The sequence below is a fragment of the Durio zibethinus genome, chromosome 15 (assembly GCF_047325235.1).
Source record: "Durio zibethinus cultivar Kanyao isolate XHJ-2024 chromosome 15, ASM4732523v1, whole genome shotgun sequence".
Lineage (NCBI taxonomy): Eukaryota > Viridiplantae > Streptophyta > Magnoliopsida > Malvales > Malvaceae > Durio > Durio zibethinus.
The window spans coordinates 13,296,851-13,318,400 of record NC_143176.1 but is presented as its reverse complement, the minus strand read 5'-3'; the positions used below and the strand labels follow the sequence as shown (position 1 = coordinate 13,318,400).

General features: G+C 29.8%; 1 non-coding gene across 1 annotated transcript; it reads right to left on the bottom strand.

The window, feature by feature from the left end:
• Positions 1 to 9,786: 9,786 nt before the first annotated feature.
• LOC149514698 (small nucleolar RNA R71) lies at positions 9,787 to 9,893 on the bottom strand. The gene has a single exon (XR_016328377.1). It is a non-coding gene; the product is annotated as a small nucleolar RNA R71 (small nucleolar RNA).
• Positions 9,894 to 21,550: the final 11,657 nt, after the last annotated feature.

Sequence of the window (21,550 nt, the reverse complement as noted above, 5' to 3'; positions counted from 1 at the left end):
ATATCAATATTCTCTAATCTTTTGTAATCTAAACATTTACTTCCATTTTCTTTTATCTGTTTTGATCTTTTCTCGTTTGCTTGCCTAGATCTAAAACTGTTGACTTAGCTCTATTCGATCAAGAGATTGAAAAAACTTTAAGGCGTCTAAGGAAAGAGTAAACACCACCTGCACCTACACCAATGGCAAATGCAAACAATAAGGTCCAAGAACTTTAAGGGATTATGTTGTCCCTGAAGGGAATTATGCATCATTATTCAGAGTTAAAGTAGCATAATTTAAAAAGAAAATAATTCCCTAAAGCCAAGATCAACCAATAATATTATACAAACAACATATATATACAAGCATGCATAGTTTAGACTAAGGATGTTACCTTAAATGCTGAAAATCCCTTGGTTTAATTTGGTGACATTTTAAAAAAATTCCAAGCTAATAAGCTATCCCAGCGTTCAACCCCTAATGGTGATCCATACAAACTCTTGTCAAAGAACCTTCTCTAAGGTTTGGTAAAATTCAAAGCCATACTCTAGCTAATAAGTGTTTGCAAAGCCTCTTATATTTTCTTAGATGAAACTTCTTTCTCTTAGTTTTTTCTTTTTTCTTCTCTAGATACTTAGTTGGTTACAAAAATGGGCGGCCTGATGTTTCTTTATAGGGAAAGTATTTAGCCACATTAGGTTTAATGCTTTCAATGCAAATTTTCACAATTAACCCTATGCTAGCTGAATGTACCAAACAATGGAAACTCTTCCTCTTGTTTTTATTTCCTTTATTTTTGGTCATACCAAAATCAAATTAAGTCCAACTTAATTTGTCCCAATTTTAATCTTTCATAATTATCCTATTGTGTGTGACCCATTAGGTTTTTTACCATGTTGGCAATAAATACAAGCATTGTAAGCCTGAGTATTTGGCTATGGTCTTTGTGAATAATTAATATCCTTTCATCACATGGTATATTTGTTTGAACATTGAGTATGGTTTACTATCTACTTAATCTTATTCAACTATGTTTATTCTTGTCCTTGACAATAACTCACAAATAAGCTTTAAAACATTTCTAAACTCTTATTTCACTTTGACTAAAGATTTCTTAAGTTAATTCAATCAAAACTAGTTGAGATGCTCTCTTGATCACACAAAGAGATAATCCCATCTTGAATACTTCATTCATCTTTATATGCCTCATGTTATACTAACAATACTTAACTGGAGCCTTCTTGGTTAGAATCATAAGTAAAGTAAAGTCAAAGTATAACATTCATCATATAAGATCATAAATAATCTCAAGTTAAATGATCACTTATACAACCATCACATGATAATGTAGCTATAGGCACTATGTGAACTCCATATAGCATTCTCATATCGGGTTATATTCAATAAACTTATTCTTATAACAAGCACCCATATGTTAGCTTAACTTTATCCAAAACTTCAACCTTTGAGATTGGTTGCTTGTTTCATAAGCAATAGCATAACCATATGATAGTCTCAACAACTTTTTTCAATGTCCTCTTATTAATAAAGAATTAACTAGGAACAATTTTGGAACATATAGCTTTATGCAATGAAGATCTCATAGTTACAATCTTTTTGTAATTTTCTTGAAAAGCTTTATTTGTATTCTGAGGATGTTATCATATAAGCACCAACATTGAAATATATGTATACAAGCTCAATGATAAAGAAATAAGACATTTATAAGATATCAAATATCAAAGTACTACAAATATTACAAAATATTAGCCCAAATATGATTTAGCTTGAAGGGCAAAAATAAAAAATCTCTCACTTTCACTAAAGCCAACCATTCATGTATCCAATACCCTATTCGACTACATGCTTATCATGTTTCTACTAGGACATAGCTTTAGTAAGAGGATCAGCAATGTTATCCTTTATGGGTACTCATTCAATTTCAACATCACCTCTAGAAACAACATCTTTAATGAGATGATATCACCTCAATGCATGTTTAGATCTTTGATGAAACCTTGGTTCTTTAGCTTGAGCGATAGCTCTATTATTGTCACAATAAACTGTTATTAGATCAATAATGCTAGGAACAATGCTTAGTTCAATTATGAACTTCTTGATCTAAATGGCCTCTTTTGCAACCTCAAATGTATAGATGTATTCAGCTTCAGTTGCAAAGTCTATAGTTGTACTCTGTTTGAAACTTTTCCAACTCATTACTCCACCATTCAAAGTAAAAACATAGCCAATTTAAGGCTTGCTATCATCTTTATTAGATTGAAAGCTTGCAAACCAATAGCCCTCAACATGGAGTTCGACTCCACCATAAACAAGAAACATATCTTTAGTTTTTCTCAAGTATTTAAGGATTGTTTTGATGACCTTCTAGTGACATTCACAAGCATTTGCTTGATATCTACTTATTATGCTTAAAGCATATTAAATGTCAGGCCTTATGCATAGCATTGCATACATAATGGATCTAATTGTTGAAGCATATGGAACCTTATTCATGCCATCTTTCTCAATTTATGTTTAAAGACACATGTCCTTAAAATGATTTATGCCATGTCATATTGGCAAGAATCCTTTTTTAGGTTTTTTCATGCTAAACTTTTTTAGCATTTTGTCGATGTATCTAGACTGTGAGAGACCAAGCAACCTTTTCTATCTATCTTTATAGCTCCTCATGCTTGGCACATATGTTGCTTCTTTTAAATCCTTCATGGAAAATTTTTTTAATAACCAAATCTTAGTAGATTAAAGCATGGGTATATCATTTCCTATAAGTAATATGTCATCCACATATAGCACTATGAAAACGATTGTGCTCCTACTTGTCTTCTTGTATGCACAAGGTTCATCTACATTTTTTGATGAATCCAAATTATATAATTGCTTCATCAAAATGTATATTTCAACCCCTTGATGCTTGCTTAAGTCCATAGATAGACCTTTGAAGCTTACACACCATGTCAGCATTCTTTTTGGATTCAAAATGTTCAAGTTGTGTCATCTATAAATCCTTTCACAAATTCCCATTAAGAAATGTCATTTTGATATCCATTTGCCATATCTTATAATCATGGTATGCGATAACAAAAAACAAAATCCTAATCGATTTTAACATGGCTACTACAGAAAAAGTTTCATGAAAATCAACTCATTGTCTTTTATTATAACGTTTTGCAACTAACATGGCATTGTATGTTTGTACATTGCCATCCATGTTGATTTTCTTCTTGAAAACCCACTTGCACCTGATAGGTTTTATCCTTTCGGGTGATTTCACCAAAGTCTATACTTGGTTTGCATACATGGATTCCATTTCAAATTTCATGGATTCATGCCATTTCCTAAAATCAATGTCCAACATTGTTTCTTGATAAGTAATAGGATCATCATCTATGATCAACTCATCATTGTCCAAGAGAAATCCATATCTCTCAGGAGCTTGGCGAGTCCAACTTGACCTATAGAGTTTTTTTGTACTTTGAGCTTTTAGCTGCTCATTTGATGCCTTAGCCATTAGCTCAAGTTCCATTCTTGTGTCAATTTGTGTTTCTTGAAAATTTTCAAGTTCTACTTTACTCCTACTTTTCTCTTCAAGAATAAACTTTTTTTTTCAAAAAGATAGCATGTCTAAAAACAAACATTTTTTGCTCTTCCGAGTTGTAGAAGTAATATCCAATAGTTTCCTTTGGATATCTCACAAATTTACACTTAATTCATCTAGCTCTAAGCTTGTCAGCTTATGCATGCTTCACATAAGCACCACATCCCCAAATCCTTATGTGTGACGAGTTAGCTCTTTTTCCTTTCCACATCTCATATAGTGTCTTATCAATGGATTTAGATATAACTATATTTAGAAGATAAATGGATGTTTCAAGTGCATAACCCTAAAATGATATATGAAAATTTGAATTGCTCATCATGGATCAAACCATGTCCAACAAAGTTCTATTTCTCATCTTAGAAACTTCATTGTCTTGTAGTGTTCCAAGTGGAGTAAATTGTGAAAGAATCCCATTCTCTTTTAGATAACCTAGAAAATCATGGCTTAAATGTTCACCACCTTAATCAGATCTAAGTGTCGTGATACTTTTACCAATTTTCCTTTCAACCTCCATTCTAAATTCTTTAAACTTTTCCAATGATTTAGGCTTGTGTTTAATTAAATTCACATAACCAATCTTTGTATGATCATCAGTGAATGTAATGAAATAAAAGTATCCTCCTCTAGCATTTGTGTTTATTAGGCCACATAAATTCAAATGTATTAGTCCAAGAACCACGCTGGCCGTTTCTCATTTTCTAGTAAAAGATGATTTGATCATCTTTCCAAGCAAACATGATTCATAAATTTCAAATGATTCATAATTAAAAAGATCAAAGTAACCTTGTTTATGTAACTTTGTGATTCATGTTTCATTGATGTGACCGAGCCTACAATGCCACAAGTAAGATTGATTCAGTTTATCTAGCTTAGCCTTCATGACATTATTTAATCTAAGAACATATAAGCCATTATCATACATTCTCATGCCATAAAACACATCATTTAAATAAAAGAAACAACAATTGCCTTTAATATTAAATAAGTATCCATCATTCATACTTCAATAAGAAATTGAAATGATATTTCAAGTTATGACAGGAACATAATAACAATATTTTAGTTCTAAAACTAAACCAAAAGGTAAAGGTAAATAATAAGTCCCCAGTGCATTGGCAACAACACTTATTTCATTTCCAGCATGCAAGGACATTTCTCCCTTCTTTAGGCATCTATCATATTTAGTACCTATATGTCATTATATAAATGAGAACCACATCTAGTATCCAATACATAAATAGATGTGTCAAGAAGAAATAGATTGATCTCAATCATAAACATACCTTAAGTATAAGTTTGTTTAGACTTCTTCTCCTTCAAGCCTGCCAAGTAGACCTTGCAATTCCTCTTCCAATGATCTTTCTATCACAATGGTGACATGCACTCTTATCTTTCTTGATGTTGTTAGCAAGCTTGATAGCCTTGCTTGCATCCCTTTTTTGATCAACCTTTTAACTCTTCTTTTTCTTGGCTGACTTTTGCTTGGCCTTAGATGAAAAAACTAGAAGAACCTTAGGCTTTTGATTCTTAATGGACTTTTCAATAGTGTCAAGCATATTCATCAATTATGGTAATGTTACTTCCATCTTATGCATATGGAATTTCATTACAAATTGTGAAAAGCTGTTAAAAGAAGATGATAAGATCAAGTCAACACTTAACTCATAATCCATCACAAATCTTAATTGTCCAAGTTTTTCAGTCCAATTAATTATCTTAAGACAAGGCACTTTGACCAAAGTGCTCTTAGACATCACCACTCGAAATAATTTTTTAAAGGTCTTAAACCTCTTAATCTGCCATTATTTGTCAAACAACTCTTTAAGCTACAAAATGATTGTTAAAATATCCATAGTCTCATGTTGCCTTTATAACTTAGGGGTCATGCTAGCCACCATGATACACATGACTTGATTAGCATGGTTTTTATAGGTTTCATAAACATACCACACTACATCATTAGCACTGGCATCAAGTTTTGATAGAACCAATTCATTAAGAACATAAAGCATTTTCTTTTCCCTTATGACAAGGTTCAAGTTTAGGTACCAATCACTGAAATTAGGCCTTATGAGCTTGTTAGCATCAAGTATGCTATGAAGTGACAAGTTATTTCTCATTTTGCAACCTATAAAATATGAACAAGTATTAGTCACATTGTTCAATAACAATATAGATAAGGTCCAAATCTATATATTAGTTGCTCCCACTATGTTAATCAAATTAATAGCCTTCACTATCAATTTGGAAAAATCAAACCTTTCTAACGAGTTAGGATCCCATTTAGTTTACCATAACCTTAAGGTTTGTCTGAACAAGCCATGACAAGTAAATTAGGCAAATAACTTGCTTATCAATCTCATTCCTATGTGACTCCTAAATGAATTAGGTGACAACTCATTGTCTAATCACACCTTATATGATTTGCCCAAATCATTGCCTTTATCATTATATGATCAAGTTTTTCATATCCAAATAATACAATGATAGTTAAGTAAGACCTATTAACTGTAACACAACCTTATTTTGAATAATGAGTGCCTTGAGTTTTGTTTCAAAAAGCCCCACTAGTAGAAAGTTTAGTTGTTTAAGTTAATGGAATTTATCAACACTTAATATTTTTTATGAGGGATTTTTTATTCATCATAGGTTTCATCAAGCATGCCTAAGAATTCATCATATATCCAATACATGTTATCTTATCATGCATCTTATAAATTATACATGGCATTTATCACATATATATTCTAGCATGTATAACAATAAATCAATATAGCATACATGGTATGTATCTCATAACTAACATGCATACTACAACAATCATCATGTTTAGTTCAAATTCATGATCTTGCACATTTATTCTTTGAATCAATATCAATATCATATATCAATCATCAATCCAACTCAATGTGCTGCAAGGCATATACGTGTTTAGCTAGCATGGCAGAATATGTCTAACTATTAACTTAGGAACATGTAATTTGCAATCATAATTTCTTAAAAAAATTAAAGAATTATAATTTTACTTGAATTCTAATGTAACATGGTCGATATCACTCTAAACCATTTAGGAATGCCAATCAATTAAAATCAAGTCAAATTACATGCCTTGGGATTTTCCTAGTCCAACTAGGTGTTGTAGTGAAATAATTTCTTATTAATTAAAAGTTCTAAACAATTTAGAAAGTCCATTTTAATTTGGATTTATATGAAATCTTATTTCTCAATCCCAAACTTTTTAGTAATCCAAATTCAATAAGAAATAACACCAATCTAGGGCTTCACCGAAAACCCATCCAAGAAGGAAAGCAAGTTGCAGCTAGGGTAGTTTTTATGGAAACTAGTTAGTTTTGGCCATCTTTTGCTATACCACCCCTACTAGCCACCATCCAAGAGTTCTAAACTCTTTCTTAAGCTTTCTTACACCTTTGGTAATGATTCTTGAATCACAAGTAACAATTACTTTGACTTCTATAAAAATAATCCATTAAACTTGGTGATTAAGAAAGCAAATCTTGAAATCTTGGTGAACAAGTTGACTAAGATTTCCAATATTGATTACTAAGTAGACTTTCATTAAAATCTTAGTAAGCAAGTTTTTTAAAGTTTCTTAACTTTTAAGAATACCAGCTGCATCAAGAAAACCAATTACCCTAATTATATTAGGGCAACCATACATCATAAGCATATTTTACATGCCCAGCTGCCATTGACATATTTATGAGCTAAATTTGTCATCAACTTTTGAATGACCAAATCAGCTCCTAAAATTCTAAAATTTTTAAATAATGATCATCAATATCTTTATTTTTATATGTTAGAATTTCGTAGCCAAATAATATTCCTAGAATCAGAAACAATTTTCATAATATCACTATAGTAGAATTTTCCTAATATGCATAAATTGCAAACAAAAAATTCATTGAGCATGCAAACGATATCCATAAATCATAAAATTCATACCCATTCATTCTAAGACATCATACTTTGATATTCTAAAAGAATCCAATCAGAATAATGTAGAAAACATAATTTTCTAGCCTCTATATTACAATAAATGATTGCAATCAAAACAGTTTTGATATCATGAATAACCAAACAAACTTCTAATTTGTATAATCTATGTTGACAAGGCTCTGATACCAGTTGAATGGAATTATGCATAATTATGCAGAGTTAAAGTAGGAGAATTTTAAAAAATCTTAATTCCTTAAAGCCAAGATCAATCAATAAGATTATACAAACAACATATATATACAAGTATATATAGTTTCAGCTAAAGGTGTTACCTTGAATGTCGAAAATCCTTTGATTCAATTTGGTGACCTTCCAAATAGATTCCAAGCCAAGAAGCTACCTAAGTGTTCAACCGCTAATGGTGATCCCGAGGAACTCTTGTGAAAGAACCTTCTCTAAGGTTTGATAGAACTCAAAGCTACACTCTAGCTAGTAAGTGTTTGCAAGACATCTTGTATTTTCTTGAGTGAAAATTCTTTCTCTTAGTTTTTTCTTTTTTCTGCTCTAAATATTTAGTTGGTTACAAGATGGGGTGGCTTGATGTTCCTTTTATAGGGGAAGCATTCAGCCATATTAGGTTTAATGCTTTGAATGCAAATTTTCACAATTAACTTGATGCTAGCTGAATGTACCAAATAAGGGAAACTATTTCTCTTGTTTTTATTTCCTCTATTTTTGGCTATACCAAAATCAAATTAAGTCCTACTTAATTTGTCCCAATTTTAATCTTTCACAATTATTTTATTGTGTGTGGCCCATTAGGTTCTTTAGCATGTTGGCAATAAAAACAAGCATTGTAAGCCTTGGTATTCGGCTACAGATGAAACAAACTTTTTGTCTTTATTACCAATTCTTCAATTAGCTAGTCTTATATTTATAGATCATGATCAATACTAGCTTTATTTTCATGACCCCTAATTGCTAAAGAAAAGTCAAGATGGTTTGAAAACCTATTCGTGAATAGTCTTAGGTGTAATTAATATCCTTTCACCACATAGTATCTTTGTTTGAACATTGAGTATGGTTTAGTGTCTACTTAATCTTATTCAACCATATTTAGTCTTGTCCTTGACATTAAGTTATAAAAAGCTTTAGAATATTTCTAGACTCTTATTTTGACTTTGACAAAAATTTCTTAAGTGAATTCAATCAAAACTAGTTAACATACTCTCTTGATCACACAAGGTGATAAATCCCATCTTGATTATTTCATGCATTTTCATATGGCTTATGTTATACCCAACAATACTCAACTAGAGCATTTTTGGTTAGAACCATAAGTAAAGTAAAGTATCACATTCATCATATAAGATCATAAGTAATTTCAAGTTAAGGATCACTTATACAACCATCATATGAGAATGCAGCTATAGACACTATGTGAACTACCATGTAGCATCCATATCAAGTCATGTACAATGAACTTATTCTTGTAAGAAACACCCACATGTTAGCTTAAGTTTATCCAAAACTTCAACCTATGAGATCGGTTACTTGCTTCATAAGCAAAAACATAACCATGTGCTAGTCTAACGGCTTGTGTCAATGTCTTTTTATTGATAAAGCATCAATTAGGAACAATTTTGAAACATATAGCTTTTATGAAATGATGATCTCATAATTACAATCTCATTGCAATTCCCATGCAAAGCTTTATTTGTTTTTTGAGGACTTTATCATATAAGCATCAACATTGAAATATATGTACATAAGCTCAATGATAAAAAAAAAAAGACCTTTGTAGGATATCAAATATTAAAGTTCTACAAATATGATAATATCTTAGCCAAAATATGATTTGGCTTAAAAGGCAAATACCAACAATCCTTAATGCTAATGGTTTTCAACCATCCATCTGAAAGCTGGCCATAAAAGCCAACAACTTTGAGATCAGGCCTTCAATCATACAAATGGTCCAAATTTTTATACAATTTGGTGGTCTACCAAGCGATGATCCTAACTTTCACTTGTAAAATTTTCTTGAATTATGCGATATTTTTAAGTATAACAGTGTTTCAGATGATGCAAAATGACTAAGGCTTTTTCTTTTTTCTTTTAAGGATAAGGTGAAAAGCTAGCTATCTTAATTACCATATGGATCAATTACAACTTGAGAGGATTTGGCATAAAAATTCTTAATAAAATTCTTTCGACCTACTAAGATTGCCAAGTTGAGGAATGAAATCACCATTTTTTTATGTATGGATGGTGAGAATCTCTATGATGCTTAAGAAAGATTCAAAGAGCAATTAAGAAATTGCCCACATCATGATATTCCCTAATGGCTATAAATTCAAATATTTTATAATGGTTTCTCCATCCATGAGAACCTTTTTGGATTTAGCTATTGGAAAAGTCATAATAAGCAAGATTACTAAGGAGGCCCATATGTTAATAGAAGAGATGGCTGTCAACAATTATCAATGGGATGTGGAAATAAAGGTACACAAGAAACCTATTAATTCATAATTGGAAGCTTTAACTAAAAAGATTGAAGCATTAAGAACCCCATCTCAAACCAACCCATTCCATACCATACAAAACCTTTTTATTTCCTGTGAAATATATAATGGACCTCATTCTGGTGATAAGTGCCAATTTAAGATAGAAACAGTTTAGTTCACCAAATAGTCTAAACCCATCTACAACCCATATAGCAACACATATAACACAAGTTGGCGAAACCATCCAACTTTTCTTGGAATCAACCCAACAATTAAGCCACCAAGCAAAACAACAATTTTCACCCTAACCCATAATCTTATAACCCATCCCAAGAAAAAAAATTGATTTTAAGGAAATGTTGACCCAACTGATGCAAGCAAATAATGCAAACATCCAAAGTCAATTTGCATCAATCAAAAACCTTGAAAACCAGATAAGTTAACTTGCTCATGCTATAGCCAACCAACCTTTAAGAACCTTGCCTAGTAACACCGAGTTAAACTCTAAGAAATAAGGCAATGAAGCATATAATGCTATATACTCCTTTGGGGAAAAAACTATGTATGACTCTAATAATGATGACATTATGAATGAACCTATGGTGGTTAACCTCCATAGTTTTGTTAAGCAACCTAAGGTAAACTTCATTAAAAAAGATGATGTGATGAAGAAAGATAAGCTATTAAGGTATGGTAGGGAGATCTTGGAAAACTTTGATCATATGGCACTAGAAGCCTCTAAAAGTATTGAGCCTTATGAAAAAGAGAGAAAGAATTTTAAAATTAAGAAAGATCATGAGGAGTATGTTTATAAGAAGGATCCTGAAGAGTTTAATGAATGATCAATTGAAAAAGAAGAGATGCTAATGTAAAAAAGAAGAGAACTTTTAGAAAGTATTCAATCTAAAATGGAGGATGTGGAGATTCAATAAGTGAAAAGAGTGAGACTGACCTCTAAAATGACTACTTGAAGGCAAACCTTTGAGATAACACCACCAACACTGAGCCTATCTTAAAAATGCTACTCAAAGAGTTGAAAAATGCCATTTTTATTGAAGATTGCAATCCAAAACTTTAACAACTCCTTCTGAAAATGTAAAAGTATCTAGGGAGTTTTACTACCTCTTGTAAAATTGGTCATTTAAAGTTTTATGAAACTCTTTGTGATCTTGGATCTAGTATTAACCTTATACCTATGAATGTTTTTATGTAGCTAGGTTGTGAAGTGCTAAAGCCTTCAACATTCACCATCAAATTTGCTGGCAAATTTGCTAAGAAACCATAATGAATGTTGAAGAATGTGTTAGTAAAAGTAAAAAAATATGCTTTTCTTTTGGATTTTGTTGTTTTAGATATAAAGGATAATGAAACCCCTTCTATTGTTAGGTAGACATTTCCTCTTGACATCTAAAGCATTGATTAATATTTATAATTGTGATTTACTTTAAGATTTAAGGACAAAAGAATACAATTTGTAACTGGTGAATATGAAGTCCTTAGAAATGACAATGATGTACACTCAATAACAAGAGTTAAGGAAAAAAATAACCTTAGAGAGTCAAGCATAATGTCTAAACATCCTCACCTAATGTCACAAGTCCACTTAACAAAATATTTAAGCCCTAGATTTTACAATTTTATAACTAAAAACCCCTTATGTTGAATTCTAGTCCAGTATTTATTACTTTTGCAAGGAAAGTTAATACACCTCATTAGCCTAGTTCTATTTATATGAATCTACAAAGAAGGATATAGCAAGGCAAACTACCTCTTGAGGGGTTGAGGTGATTCTTAAATTTAATGATGTCAAGCTTAACCAAAACTAGCATTATTTGAGAGGCAACCCAAGTTTTACTTTAATGGTTTATGCTTTTTTGTTCTTATTTTTATGACAAGTATGCTTTGAATTACTTTTGTTTTTGTGTTTTGTAGGAATGGAAAGTGATGGAATGTCTAACCTCATGAAGAACACTAGGAGATTCCACCTTGACGTAAAATTTGAGGGTGTATTTCTTTTTCATTATTTTTAATTGCTTTGTTTTAAAGTAGTGCTTACTGCAAGTAAAAGGAAAATAATGGTTTTTGAGTTAAACTTGTTTTCAAAAATTTTTACCCATTTTTGCTTTATGATTCAAACTGATTTGGCATGCTAATTTTTTTATTATACAAGCTTAGTTGATTTTTCAAAGTTTTTAAAGAATGACTTAAGTATGATATGAGGATAAGTATGAATGTAGTGAAGCATGAAACAAGTTCATAAGTATGTTTTTTCTTTGGAATATGATTTCTATGTATATGTTTTTGTTCTTAATCTATGGTATGCAGTAACTTTTATGGAAAGTTTGTGAGATGTTAAGTTGCATAGAAATTTAAAGTAAGAATAAGACTTGAGAATTTACCTTCTCAATCCTTGAGGTGAAATTTTAGCCTATATTTGACTTAGGAAGTGGTTTAGGCATTCTTTGGATAGTTTGAGCCTTTTCAATCCAACCTTTGAATGATGCATCCCTAGTACTTATTTTTTAGCCTATTTTTATATATCATTTTCTTTGCTTATATAGCCACAATAATAAGCCAAAAGCCTTTTTCTTTTATTATTATCCCTTTTTATCATTTCACCCTAAGCTAATGTGCTTACACTTATTATGGACTTAATTGGTAAGAAGGGATGAGCAACAAATGGAAAAAGAAAAAAAAAAAAGAAACAACAAAAGAAAAAAAAAATAATAATAAAATTGAAAATGGCTTAAAGAGAAAAAAATAGAGAAATTACTGAAATAAAGTGTGCCTCAAAGTTGGAAAGTTCTTAACTTCTCAATCTATAGTCCAAGAAATTTCAAGAAAGTAAGCTAAAGGTTATTGGGCCTAAATTTCCTTTTTCGTAGCTTGACCCAAACCTTACATTACAACCTTAAAGATTTCTTGATCTTGAGTTAAGTATGTAAGTCTAACATTAAGAAAAAAATATATATAAAGTTTATTCTATCTTTGAGTTGATATGTGATGATATGTTTTGCATTCATTTTACTTAAATTATATGAATGGATTGGAGATGGAGCAATTTCATATGCTTGGAAATTATATATTGTGAACTTACTTTTTGGATGTATTTCTTGTGAATCTATGTTTGTAATTATCTTTGTATTATACGATAGTGTATGAAAGTTGTGAAAATTTGAATTTGTGAGCGTCTCTATTGAAGATTAGCTATGTTGATTTGAGAATTTTGCTTGAGTACAAGAAAAGACTTAAATTTAAGGGTGTGATAGCACTTAAAAATATAGTGATTTCTAGGTTCAATTTGGCAGAAAAAATTTTCAAATTTTATTGATTTTGGTGCATCTAATATTAATTTTCTTGATCTTTAGGTTTTTATACTTGTAGTAGGAATTTTATCATTTTCATGCAAGAAATGATGCAAGATTAAGACAAGCATCATACTTGTAATTTTGAGACAAGCATGTAATGATGAAATGGAATTAAACTTGGAGTAGAACTACTAAATTTGACTTGAAATAGGAATCATGATGCCATGAAGACACCCAAAAGCATTCGACTACATCAAGTTTCAATAGGATTCATGCTTACATGTGATGACTCAAGAGTTCAATGCAAGTAAGAATTGGATAAGATATTCGACCAAAGGGAGTTTGTACTCAAGAATGATTTTTTTGATAATCACATGAAGAGTTATGATTCAAGAAGGAAATAGCAAGCTAATTATCAAGATAATTGAATGAAAATCAAATATCTAGTCTTGAACTCCAAATCTCACCAAATACACTATGAAACATGATCAAGATGAAGCACTCCAAGATTTAACATCCAAGATGAGTTCCCAAGGTAGGATGATCAACCAAAGACATTTAAGAAGGAAGAATCCCATTCAGCCATGACTCTTTGAGGCTGTAGATAACTTTTATCCTTGGGGTTTTGATATAATTGAACCTTTAATCTTATATCTACCTTATAGCTAAACCCTTCATTATAAATAAAGAGGCTAGTTCTTGATTCCAAACATCACTCATTCCACTCTTCTCTTCTGCTTTTAGTTTCCCCCTACTTTTTTTAGATTTTTAGATTTCTTTAAAGTTTCTTTATATTAGGCTTTGGTGATAGATTAGCCACTACAAAAGCTTTTTGTTTTCTTAACTCTTCCTTTAATACAAGCATTCTTTTATTTCAATATATATTTTCTTTTAAGCTTTCTTTACATTTTTTATATTTTCCAATATTGTTTACAAGCTTTGATTTTGATTACTTTTATGTTCTTTGGCATTCAATTTACAATTTCTTTGCTTTTTAAGATTCAATAATACCCTATTTTTTTATTCATGCTTTCGATTTTAGTGCACATTTGTTTTAAATCTTTCTTTTATGTTCTACAAGTTTTGGCCAACCTTAAAAGTGTCTTTAATTCAAGTTTCAATCATAATTTCTTTAGATCTATATTTTACAATCAAAAGACTTTTCCAAGTGACAAGCAGATGAGTTTATATTTGGCCTACACAATCTTTCTTTATTGCTTTTTTCAATTGTTTTCTTTGCAAATCAAATCAATTTTTTGTTAGTTTAGATATAAAAGATTAGTTTGTCACCTTGGTAATTGAATCTACCCAACAAAATCAATTATATAATCATTGAGGGTTAATACTCTACTTTCATCACTTTATTACTTAATTATGATCATGCACTTGCAGGTATTATAAAAATAGGCAATCATCAGTCAAACCAAATTGATCTTGAATCAATCCTTAGATTTCACAATTCAATGGGATTAACAAGGCTTGGGAAATAAAAATACATAATTCTAATGCATTAAAAACCCTAATTGCAATTTATAAGGAGTAAAATTATCGAAATACCCACTAAAAAGGTGCTTGGTTCAAGGGAATCTAAGATTTTCTCCCGAAATCATGCTTTTTGAAATGTGATTTCCATATTTGGTTGATAGATATTTGATTCATAGGGGTAATCTAAGATTCCTAGCAGTGCTTAAATGTCCCAAAATAAAAAACCCACCTCTTCTTATGATTTTTTAAAATTCTGGAAGGAGATTTTATTTTGTCCCACATTTGATCTTAATAATAAATTTTTTCGATCTATTTTACCCTTGAAAATCAACTTAATTGCATACCCATTTTGACAAGAAAATTGGCATCCATAGCCATATAATTTGGCAAAGGTGCACTCCTAACCACAAGATTGGACACTTGGCACTAAAAATGATCAGTAGAATATTACATATAATAAAAAAAATGTTTTTAACAAAACAAACGCAATGGATAACTTCAATTTTTGGTTTTTAAATAATTTTTATTTTAGAAAGCACTAAGTTTTTTATACATTAAGCATAGTAAATCAATTAAAATAATAAAATAACTATTTTCATATCTACGATGTTTCTTATATTGAAAATGTAGTAATTGAAATAATTTTATAAAATAATATTTTTGATACTTTTATCTACATTTTTGAAGTAAAAAATGTAGCCTTTAATACAAAGGCCACATTTTTAAAGTCCAAAGTGCAGTATTTGTATAATATAAAGACCACATTTTTTACAAAAGAAACTTAATCTTAGCTAAATGACAAAAATCACTTTTTTAAATAATAGACCATGTTTCTAATGTTAGAAACGTGGTTCATAATCTATCAAAAACCACATTTTTAACAAAAAATGTGGTTGATAATGAATAAAAAATAACATAATAAAACTTACATTTGAACACAATATAACTTACTTTCTTTCTTCAAATGACATTGCAAATCTCAAGTCTAATCCTTCTTTTTTGTTTCAAAAAAGAAAAATCAACCTTTATGATTTCATATTCGCACTATTCATTTTATGTTATCTTTTTTAGTAAACAATGAGTTTACTTTTTGTTTTGTACGATCTATTCTACATTATTTGTTTGATTCAAATGTCTTCTTATTTTATTTGTTTAGATCTCATTTAGATCTTGATTGAAAAGTTGTTAATCTATTATATGTGTTCTTGATATTGGCTTTTGTTCTTGATCCACAAATGTTTTGTTATTGGTTTTTTGTTTTTTGTTAGATGTGTTTTAGATTCGATCTATCAAATACACATATTTGCTTTTAACATATGTTTTTAACATTAATAAAAATCTTTTTCTAAATAGCTATGAATCATTTATCAATAAGAAAGATGGAATTGGTAACAATGCTTATTTTGCAATTGAACCAAATAGATACTATGTTTCAATTGTTACTTATTATTGCTATGACATTATTTGCAATGAAACTTAAAAAAAGATGTAGAATATCTTATGTTAATGACATTCAAGAGAGGCTTTAGATTAGAGAGTTGAACTTAAAAAAATGATTTTGAAAGTGATAGATAAAGTGTAGATAATTGTAGAATGGGTAGGAGAGCTTTTGCAAAATTATGTCAATTGCTTCAAACAAAAAGGGAATTAAAGGCATCTAGACATATGTCAATAGAAGAAATGACTATTAATGTCCTTCATATCATTGCCTACTATACAAAAAATAGGGTTATGAAGCATCAAGTAGCTAGATCTGGAGAGATAATTAGTAAACAATTTCATGCTATGTTAAATTCTATTTTGAAACTGCATTCTCTATTATTTAAAACCAAAATCGATACCAAAGAATTTAACAAGTAACAAATGGAAATGGTTCAAGGTAATGCATTAATCATTGCTTGCTTTGAGTAAATATGAATAAATCTTAATATTATATAATGTATTAATCAGAGTTGTTAGGTTTAAGGTTGTGAGGGCACCTTGATGGAACGTAAATAAAGGTGCATGTAGACTCAGTTGATAAGCCTAGGTACATGACTAGAAAAAATGAAATTACTACCAATATTTTTGGTGCTACATATTAGACATACAATTCATTTTTGTTCTACCAGGATAGAAAGGTTTTGCAATAAATAGCAGACTGCTCTAGGATGCCATTACATGCAAAAATGGTTTAAGGATCCCACAAGATATTAGCTTTAATATTTTGGTTTTAGTTTCATAAGAAAGACATTTTAAAAATATATACTAATGTTACGACACTAGATTAGGTTTTTAATATTTGTTGTGCTAGATACATAAATGAAAAAGGCTTTTTGGTATCTTATAGAGGTCAAAGATACCATTTGAATTATTAAAGGCCAGGACACCAACCTACGACACCTCGAAATACTTCAATATAAAATACTTTTAAGTAAAAAATTTTATCGAGAGATGTTTGGGTATATTCAAAGCTAGATGAGCTGTTTTAAGGGAGAAGTCATTTTATCCAATTAAAAGACAATGCAAAATCATTTTTGCTTGCTACTTTCTCCATAATTTTATTAGGTTTGAGATGGTAATTGACCATATTAAAGGTGATATTGTTAAAGTGAGTAATAGCCAACCAAATGGATCTGAACATCAAGATTTGATTAGGCACATTAAGCCAAGTAATGTTTAGACTGAGTTTAGAGATAACCTAGCATAAGAGAAGTTCACAATTGGTTGTAATCCCAAGGTTAGGGACATTGTTTTGGGTTTTTGTTTTATTGGTTACATTGATGTGCGTACAATATGGTTTGGTGTACCATTTGCTTTCTACACTTGTTTTATATCTATTTTCCTTTTTTTTTATGAGTGTACAATGTAGTTGACTATTGTTTGCAATATTATTTGTTTTGTTATCATGTATGATGGTTTACTTCCTACACTAATTATTGGTTCATGTTCATATGGTTTTAGATGTGATATGCCTTTTGTTACATGATGTAACTATATGATTATGATATCAAAATGCCTTCATCTAGTGCTACTATAAGAACTACATCAAGAAGAAGAAAAAAAACCTCATCAGTAGGTAATTACACTTGGACAGAGGATGACGATGCAATATTTGTCCAATGCCTATATGTATTGGTTGATAATCCTAAATGGTGGACCAATAATGGAACCTTTAGAGTTGGCTATCTAAGACATTTGGAAAGGATGTTGGAGTCAAGAAATCCCTAAGCCCAACTTAAAGCAAACCCACACATCGACTTAAAGGTAAAGTTACTTAAAACAAAATATCATGCTATTTGTGATATGATAGCCAATACAAGTGGATTTTGCTAGAACAATAGGGACAAATGTCTATATGCTAACAAGGATGTTTTTATTCAATGGGTTCGACTATGTAGTTAACATGAATATAGAAGTTACTTTGATTGTTTATTTCTTATCAAATATTTGTACACATTTAATTTAACTTTTGTATAGACTCATCCCCATGCTAGAGGGTTAATAAATAAATATTTCCTTCATTTTAATGACTTTCAAAATTATTTTTGGAACCAGCAGAGCTACTAGTTAATGATCTGAAACAGCAATTGATACGGTGTAATCATTTATGCTGATAGGATGCTAACTTTGGCTATCATGAGAATTAGTTCAACACTGATCAGGATAAGGAGAAATTAGAGGATGATAAAGTTAAAGGTTAACCTTGTGCTACAACTCTAACCACAACTAGAATACTATTAGGCAAGAAGCATCGATGATGGATTAGCTGATTTGGCAAGCAAATAGGCAATTTCAAAGTTGCGTATTGTGAGGTAGTGCAATAAATTATGGGCATTTCATCTTTCTTCAAGAAAGAAGCCAAGAGTAGTGATAGGCGAATGTTGCTCTTCATTGAAATCATGCAACTAGATGGTTTTTCTTGAGACGAAATGCTTTTTATTAGTGATTATATCTCAGGGAATACTCACAAAATTGATTTCTTCTTTGTCTTACCACTTGAATTGAGAAAGGATTACATATGAAAACAATTGAATGAATGTAATACATATCAACCATCATTTGACTTTTCTCCTCCATGACACATATAGCTTATTTGTAAACCCAAAACATTAATAATTTTTTATATTATTGAGTGACACTTTTTTAATTATGGATATGGTTAGACAGTTTAAATATTATGATTAGAAAATGTTACGGTTCATAGTTTTATCATTTTAAAGATAATGTAATGCCTTGTATTGTTTCAATATTATAATTGCCTTTGGTATTTTGTAATTAAATGTACATAAATTATACAGATTGTGATAGTCAGTTTTATGTAAAATTGACAAAGTTCAATTTAAAAATGATTAGTACAAACAAAGACTATGTTTTAAACACAAAAAAATGTTGTCCTTATTAACAATCACTACATTGTGAAAAAAAAAGTCATCTTTGTTAACAGTCACTGACTAATGTCATTTAAAATTTGATAAACTAACAAAGACTGTCTTTGACTATTATAAACTGCATTTTTGTTGTCAAAAATTGCATTTTTAGGGAAAATATGTAATTTTTGTTGTTAAAGACTGTGTTTTTAAACAAAAAACGTTGTCTTTGTGTCAAAGACTTTGTTTTTAATTAAAAAAATTCCATCTATGTATATCAAACATACATTGAATTTTGATATGAGTCATTTATCAATCATAAAAGTTTATCTTATATAAATGATAAATTGTGGATTTGTATAAATGAAAATTTTTTGATTCATTTCAATGAAACAATTTGGAGTTATATACAAATTATATATTGAATTTACATCAATATACAAATTTACATAAACCTAAATAGGGAAATGACTCTGTGTCCTTAATCCTCACTATATAAAACTAGATTTATAGTCACACTATTCAAGATGGACTTCATCAATTTGCTCGCGTGAATTGTTCCTTTTGAACCTACTATAAAAAAACTGAATGAATGTCAATCAATATTCTTTTAGCATTAGGTAAATAAAAACAGGAACAATACTTCCAAATTATGTTCACCTTATCTAGTATACTTATAAGATTGTTAATAATAATCTCCTTCATGAAATGGAAGACATAATACTCACATTATTCTTTCCTGGTTGATGAGGAACCTACAAATCATTGTTAAGTGGTCAAAATGCCTTTCACTAAACTCTTAAGAATTTAAGAAAATAAAATTAAAAAATTACCAAAAATGTAACCCATTTTATTTTTTTCTTTTTATTATGGATAGCTAATTGATATAGAAAATCTACAAGTATACAAGTCGGATAAGTAGTAAAAGTGATCTTTTGGTCAAAATGTCAATTCCATAGGGATTAAGTAGAACTTCCTAAGCTAAGTATTGGTTATCACCCTACTCTTACTAAAGTTAGTTCAATCAAAGAATATACATAAGAAAATGAAAAATTAACTAAGGCAAAATTAACATATAAAAAAAACTAACATGCCAAATAACAAAAATAAATTGAAATTCTACTAAAAAAATACCAGTAATCAACTAAAACCAAGTAAAAAAATCAAGACATGGAAAGCAATGAATAAAATACAGATGAAAACTTTAACTAGTCCTAAAATGCAAAGACACATAATAACTAGACTAAAATGCAAAATGTGTAAATCACATGTAAACTACAATTGCAAAATTTACACGAACATGAAACTATATTATGGAAATGAAAACTAAATATGAAAACTTCCTAAGCCTAAACTAGTCTTGAAACAAACCCTAAATAACATGTATGAACACTTGATCTAAAGTGAAAAAAAAATGAACAAAATGTAGAAGAAAGCTTAACCAAGCAACACGTCAAACCATAAATGCAAAGAATGACCATAGCTAGAAACTAATTTTTTATTTCACTGTTTTGGATTTTTGCTTTGAACAAATGGATGTACACCTAATTTGGAATTCATATGGAAAAGTATAGGACTAAACGAAGAATTAAATGGCAGAAAAAAATGCAAAAAAATACACAAATAGTGCAAAAAAAAAACTAAAACAACAGTTGGTATATACTCGAAATGCAAGAATTTCAAGAGAAAAAATTTCATCTATAATTATATACTGCAAATGAACTTCATTTAAGCTAGAATAACCTAGATCTATGATTTAACTACCTAAATCAATAAGAAAACAGCATGGTTCAACAAACTCAACATACTTAACTTCAAAATAGGTGCAGAATTTGGAAAATCATAATATCATCTAAGAAAATGATCCAAACAGTAATGAAATGTAAAGAAATAAACTGAAACAAGTAACAATCAACAAGTAAACAAATAAAACTAAAGATTCAAAGTGAAAAGAACAATTCACCAAGGAGAGAGCAGTTCCATGCTAAACTTGATTGATCACATCTGACCTACACTTGTCACTTGTATCTAGATGATCCAAGCTTGATCTAGAATGCTATGGTGTGATTTTGAGGCTAAATTTTTAATATGTTATAGCTAATTAAATTAGTATACTATGAAAAAAATGAACAAAAACAAGTTAAGCTTTGAAAGAGATATCATAAAAAATGGCAAATAGATCAAAACTAGCAAATTTAAAAATAAATTTGAGTATTAATGAAAAATTAGTATATTTGAGCTAGAAATCAATAAAATTTGCAAGCTTCATTGCCAGAATCATAAAGAAAACTAAAAATACTTGTGGAAATGTGAAAATGCAAACAAAATCTATAGAAAGACATAAAG